The sequence below is a fragment of the Macrobrachium nipponense genome, chromosome 26, assembly GCF_015104395.2.
Source record: "Macrobrachium nipponense isolate FS-2020 chromosome 26, ASM1510439v2, whole genome shotgun sequence".
Taxonomy (NCBI): Eukaryota; Metazoa; Arthropoda; class Malacostraca; order Decapoda; family Palaemonidae; genus Macrobrachium; species Macrobrachium nipponense.
Genome location: NC_087215.1, coordinates 62,188,317 through 62,195,816, shown reverse-complemented (window position 1 = coordinate 62,195,816; position 7,500 = coordinate 62,188,317). Strand labels below are relative to the sequence as shown.

The following is a 7,500-nucleotide window of genomic DNA, read 5'->3' as shown; positions in this document are numbered from 1 at the left end:
TAACTTCCACAAACCCATAAACACGAAAAGGCCTAACAACATGATGAATTACATAACACATTACACTTCTGCCGTCGCTCTCGACGAGGCAATACTGACAGTCATGGAAGTTTAAGATATCGAAGGCTACACCTACATCAGTACGCATTTTGAACAACAGCGAAGTAGTAGCATGTTAACTGTGTTTCAATGTGTGTATGGTCCAACCAAACGGCTACATTCGGGGCAGGGAAAAGATCAAGTGGTAAGAGAGTGGAGAACCTCGGGATCACGTGGATGACCATGTGTTTCATGGCGGCAATCGCACTCTTCTTTCCTGATCTCATTTGGTTGTTGGGTTAAATACCTTCATCCAGAGAGAGAGAGGGGAGAGATGAGACGTGAGAGGAGACGAGAGAGCAGAGAGAGAGAGAGAGAGTAAAACCAGAGCAAACCCCAACGTAAGGAACATAACTACATCGTCGTGGCAATTTAGGTTTGGTACAAAATAATAATAAAACAAAACAAAAAAAGCATTTCATAGCAAACAGTTAGTCCTTTATACCACTGGTCATCAAGAGAATGAGCAGACGATGAGTACTGAACGTCAGATCGGTATCAGAGAGGAGAATTTAAAGAGACGGCCAGAGAGAGAGAGAGAGAGAGAGAGAGAGAGAGAGAGAGAGAGAGAGAGAGCCGGGAAGGGCGGGGGTTGAGGACGGACGGACGCAATGGGGATGGGGGACTCAGAGGGGGAGGGCAAGCGAGAGGTTCGTACGATTGGCACTCCTGACACAATGACAACCAGCTGATGAGAAATGAAAACAACACATCGAGAAATTTACCAACGCATTACACACCGAGATGAGGGCGTTTCCCACGAACAGAAGTTCCCCCAGTTACAGTAATTAATTTCTTTGGCATCCAAAGGAAAGAGAGGAGAAAGGACATGCGCCACTGGAGATCACTTTGAAAAGAGTAAAGCCAACAAAACACGAGTGCCAAGGGATGTTGGCTTATGGCAGTATCTGACAACTTGCGGGGGAGGAGGTGCCGTGCAAGCCTGCCAACCACACACATACCATTCTCCGTGGCATTCCTGATTTTCTCAACACTCCTGTCTCGTTGAATTGCTACGACCGCATATTATGACCACTGCCGGAAATACAGCCTCGTTCACACTACGTTCTGTTGTAAAGGCACAGTTAAACGATGGATGCCACGACGATGCAACTGGCATAGCGAACACCACAGCAAAAGCGATCCCCCATCCATTCCCCGATCTGAGTTGAGGAGGATGTACAGGAAAAGGGTGAGGTGGCTCTGTGAGGAGTGGGGATACGGGGAGATGGGGAAGGGTAGGAGGGGGAGGAGCCTGTAGCCACGGGGAGTGGAGGGAGGGTTAGGGGAGAGTGACACCAAAGCCACATTACCACACACCCACTAGTTCAAGGTCAGCCCGTTAAAGGAGAAGGCCAAGACACATACCGGCAGCTCTCTCTCGGCTACTGCCATACTTCAGCGCTGTTGTGTGAACATGGCACCGCCAACTCCGTCCACGAAAAGTAACCAAATTACCCCTCGATAATCTCCATAACACGGGAATACCCGAGAGAGAGAGAGAGAGAGAGAGAGAAAAGGCCTTTCCTGACGTACCTGCAGGCGAAAAATACTCTTACAGCACGGCGCTGTAAGATTCACAATAGCGCTCGATTAAGGGGCGCAAGGGGTAAAACGCATCGATATACAGGCCCAAGCTGATAAGCCCACATCGGTAACACGGGGGCCCTTCTCTCCCCCGAAACACATGCACACAGACACACACATACACACGCGCGCGCACATACACTCACACATGCACACGCACACACGCACACACACCACTCTCACTCCTGAAAACAGCCACCTACATACATTAGCAATCTCTCTCCCTTCGCCCGCTATCGAACAGTTGCGTTATACAAGGCATAAGTCGTTCGTGTGCCCCCGTCACCGAATACATTATGAAGCTTGAAAAGTCATACTACGGTCAAATGAATTCCTCACGTTTATCGAGGCAAGAGCGGGTCGATCACATTAATCGAGTTTGGATGTGTTCCTATGGGAAGAGAGCGTCTAACGCTGCCAACGCAAATTGCAAAGGGTACTGTGCCGCAAATAAGTGTCCCATGCAAAGAGGAATACTGGAAGCACACACACACACACATCATAATCAATACATCGACCTCGGCCCGGATAAGAGGGGAGGTTTGTACGTAGCATCAACTCCCTCATTTTTTTTTTTCTTTTGCTAAACAATCGTCTCTCCTCAACTTACTAACAAACCATAGCAGTTTGGTGCAAGCAGCAATTGATCACAAGACACAAACGTCAATAAAGTGAGCAACTGGGCAATCAATATAAGCTCCAGTGATGTTCCTGTAATCATTTTAATACGAGGAAAAGGCTTCTAAAATGTTGGTATGTTTTCCTCCATACGGTACGTATTATTTATGTTTTATACCAGACACCGAAAGGGCCAGGAATGACAGAGAAGTACGCTGGATAGTAATATCACGTCGAGGTCTCAATTTTATATTACAACAATAATAAACTTTGCCAGAAAAATGACCGCCCACATTTGTTACTATTTCTCTTTCTCTCTCTCTCTCTCCACAAGGTGAAAAATCCACTCCTTAAAAACAGCACAGGAATGAAGGGTTACAAGGATGTGGTGCAAATCGCATCCGTTCAAACCCAGGATTGAACCCGCGACCTCTCGCTAGTGAGAGGGACTTGTGGTCTCACTAGCAACGAGAGAGAGAGAGAGAGAGAGAGAGAGAGAGAGAGAGAGATAGAATTGAGTCATTTAATTAAAACAGCCCTGTCACGAATGCCAAAGAATTATGGGAAATTGCCAAAGATAAAGCCATCCAGATGGCTAACCTACCATCCTCATGTTGGTCAGTCAGAAGACAGCCCAAAAATATGAGCGAGAAAAGAAGTGAGAAGAAATAACTTATAACTGATTGCATACACGTGAAGAATAAAATACTACTAACTTGCTTATCTAACCCTTTTACACATGCATCTGGTGTCCTCTCATATTATGAAACAGCCAAAGAGACGCAACACACCCACGTCACAGATCCATTTTTAACACCAAACCAGTCACTCTACCTCCTTCATATTCTAAGAAGCGCTTCACTTCCATTATCTCCAATCGCTCTCAACTTATTTTCTTGCCATACACCATCTAAGCCCTTCGAATTGCCACTCAATTCCATCCTAAGCTTTTCCTAGGTTTATCTATCCACAAATATTGCTACTAAAATTCTCTAGCCAGATTTAAATTTAGTTAAAAGAAAAGCATGGAGCAAAAAGTCGAGCCTGAAAAACTGAAGCGTGATTCTTACAGGTTAAGGCAATCGTCAACATCCCCAACCCCAACCAGCATCTTTCTAAGACAATTCTTCAAGACTTGAAAGTTTAAGTCTTCGCCTTGACTGCAAATTCCTTTTGAGAAATTTATCTGTGGTACCCCTTCCTTGATGACCCATAAAACCCAGCACGCTGAGAATTATATTCCTCGGCTTTTAAAGAATCATCTGAAGTCTGAAAAAGTCTTCTTAATTCCTTTCTTTTGTCGTGTTTTCACTTTTGTTCGCAAGTTTGATCTTCGACGGTTTACTCGCAATCCAAGTTCCTCGTTAGACGAGTGGATTTCGCGCTAGGCTACCAATCCAATGGTCCGAATTCGATTCTCGGCTCGGCCAACGCCGAACCAGAGGAATTTATTTCTGGTCATAGAAATTCATATCTCAATATAATGTGGTTAGGATCCCACAATAAGCTGTAGGTCCCGTTGCTAGGTAACCAATTGCTTTCTAGCCAGGTAAAAATATCTAATCCTTCGGGCCAGCCCTAGGAGAGCTGTTAACTCGTATCCAAAATTGCTGGATTATAACTTGGCAGCCATTAAATCTATTAGGCCAAATCTTAAGACTAAAACCTGGCACGTTCGATCGATTAGCTCATTTACCTCATTTTCCGTAATTCTTATCAACTTCCGCCCTCAGATCCTCCGAGAAATTCAGTTCCAATATAGCATGAGACATGCAGTTAATTCTACCACCAGTGTCTTTCCTTTTGTGAGGTCCGATACCATACAATTTTCTAGAAGTGTTGTTACAGCTGCCCTAGTCATCCAACTGAAGTTGAACCGAAAATGTAAATACATTTTTAATGGTCAGGCTGATATGAAAAGCTTCGTTATCTGAATATATATTTATTTATCTATCTATCTATCTATCTATCTATCTATCTATCTATCTATCTATCTATCTATCTATTTATATATATCATTCGAACTACAAATGTCCTTTAATATCTAATTCGCTCTACCTCGGAATTGATATATTTTCATATATGTAAACAGAAGGAGAATTTTGAAGTTGATAATAATTTCGTCCCCTCATGGGATCGAACCACCGTCCAGTGGACGGGGACGAGATCAAGACGACAGTGATGTTAGCGATTCGGTTGACAAGTGAGGTTATAAGTTTATACCGATATATATATATGATTATGTATAACAAATGTATATATATATATATATATATATATATATATATATATATATATATATATATATATGACTGGTGAAAATGTTCTGTCACAACAGAATTCCGTTCTAATATATATTTTATACATATACACATATATATACACTATCAATTATTATTTCAGGTAAATAAACAAGAGAAAGCAAGGGGAGGCAGCAGGCTTTGTAATGCTAAGGCAAAATCTCTCGAAATAAGGAAAATAAGGACAATTTCGTAAGGGGGACAGACATTACTCAGTGTCAAAGCCTATCTCGGTGTTCATAACGGCCTTGGTTGTTGCCCAATAGGCATAGAGGCACTTCGGACCAGATGGCCACACTTACTACAAGGCGCAGACGTTTGAGAGAGAGAGAGAGAGAGAGAGAGAGAGAGAGAGCTTGATTTCAGTTGAGTGCTAGGCTCGACAGTTCAAATAACACGGAGAGAGAGAGAGAGAGAGAGAGAGAGAGAGAGAGAGAGAGAGAGAGAGAGAGAATTTGGTTCCAATTGAGTACTAGGCACGACAGTTCAAATAACACGAAGAGAGAGAGAGAGAGAGAGAGGAACTTGTTTCTTGTCTGACATCAGGCACCAAAGTGCATATGGCGACAAAATATAGAGAGAGAGAGAGAGAGAGAGGAGAGAGAGAGAGAGAGAGAGAGAGAGAGAGGTTTTAAGGTTTTAACAACGTATATATACTAAGTACACTGTAGTACATAAAGTACAAACTACTAAAGAGCATCACCATGTTCTGTGACAGTTAAAAAAAAAATCTTTATTACCCTAAACAAAGATGAAATCAACATTTGCAAGTGACACAATATTTATTCTAAATGTAAAAAGATGGTAATATTCGAATCTTCATATCTGATGAACATTTGTAGACTGTAGCAGTCACAGGTGCTACAGCCGAAACCGTCAGTGTAAATCAAATTACCTGTTTAACGTTGCGCGTGAGTACTGGCCATTAAATTTAGCGGCGATATTACGATTTCAAATACTGGCGGTGCTATTTTACGATTTAAAACCCCATATATCTAAATATTTTTTTTATCTTCTATTAGAGAAAGTATACAATATTTTACAGTTTTAAAAGAATTGCCAGCAGATTTCTAAAAAGTTGGCTTAAATTTACTAAAATTAACAAATATAATTTTATACTACCATTCGGGGTGACATAAATGTTTTAGCGTGTACATTTTACAAATAACACTACTTCAAATATTCGAAAATGGTACTGGTAGTACTGGAATAGCATGAATGTTTCTGATATAATCAAAGTGAGGTCTTATTTCGTATACAAACTTTCATAAAAACACTAGAAGTTTTTATCACTATCACTCATTTATAAATCTAGAAGTGAAATATGTCCTGAATACGTTTTTTTTTATCTTAACATTTCCTTAATAATGAAAACAAATCACGAGAGTATCCACCACTCATTAACCAAAACTCATGAGTGTACCATAACGCATCCAACAAAACTCACGAACATATCCACCACAACCCTCTCCCAATAAACAAAAAAAAAAGCACACAAACAAACAAACACGCACACGCCAATGTATCCACTATATAAATTTGAAAAAAATTATCAACGTATCTACTACAGCGGCACCAACTTCCTCTTCTCTCTCTCTCTCTCTCTCTCTCTCTCTCACTCTCTCAAACACGTACATTTCCACGTGCCCACCAAAATTAAAACAACTCACATTCCCACCCCATAAAGAAAAAAAGAACACATGAACATATCCACCACACACAATAAAACTCACGAACGTATCCAGGATGCATCCAACAGGAACCCGACACCCACATAACACACCTGACACAAACAAGCTTCACGAATGTATAATGATTACAGACAGCCTTCGTTAACTGGTCTGAAACAAAGCGGGTAGGGAGGGGGATAGGAGGCACGAGGTCGAGGGTAAGCCGGGGGGGGGGGGGGGGGGGGTTTTGCAAGCAGCGGCACCGAAACCTGTTGCATGGATCCATAAACTAGGTAAAGACACTTCAATTTTATAGTTGTTTGGACGTGACGTCATATTTGCCATAAAAAGGTCAGGTCATAATTTGCTAAGTCATGCGAGGCAACAGCATGATTTTCTCATAACTTGATATTCAAAATGGATCACAACAGGTGTCACCAATGGATAGTTTAAATCTAGACGAGTAAAGACAAAGGTTAGTAAGGTTACGAAAGATTTCATCAATGGATAATGTTCCTCGTTGGACGAGTGGTTTATGCGGTCGCTTACCGATTCGGTAGTTGCGAGTTCGATTTACCTCCCTGCCAACGCGGAATCAAGAGGAATTTGTTTCTGGCGATTAGAAATTAATGTCCCGATATAATGTGGTTCGGATCCCACAATACGCTGTAGATCTCATTGCTGGGTAACCAATAGGTTCCTAGCCACGTAAAAAAATATCTAATCCTTTGGGCCAGTTCTAGGGAAGCTGCTAATCAGCTCAGTGGTCTGGTTAAACCAAAATGTACTTAACTTTTCATCAATGGATAGGTTATCTACAACAAATAATATGGACGGTTAGATTATGCTATGACAGCAGACATCAGAAAAAGGGTCAGGTTATGATTGCTAACATTACTGGTCGGCCAGTGAATAAAATTGATGGCATTAACCCCCCTACCACACCTAACCTCCCAAATCCCCTACACCCGGAAATCCAGACACCTGTGTATCGTCAAGTTTACCAAAGCTGGTCATGGCTCAACTTGGCTTTCGTTATTTTCGTATAAAACAATCTACGTACCTCACTTGGCCACACCGGTAGGTATATGACCTCACTGTGACGTAATGCTGGTGACAGGTAAAATGAATCTATTTTGACCACGAATTCTTTGCTATTTCGAATTATACAATCACTTGCTACAGAGACTCATACTGTGGCCTATTGCCGCAAACATCTGAAACCT

The 7,500-nt window shown here is 41.8% G+C and overlaps 1 protein-coding gene across 5 annotated transcripts in view; it reads right to left on the bottom strand.

Annotated features, from left to right (window-relative positions):
- Positions 1–7,500, bottom strand: part of LOC135200333 (RNA-binding motif, single-stranded-interacting protein 1-like) — a 264,070-nt gene that overhangs the window by 133,870 nt on the left and 122,700 nt on the right. The gene's annotated exons all lie outside the window — the stretch shown is intronic.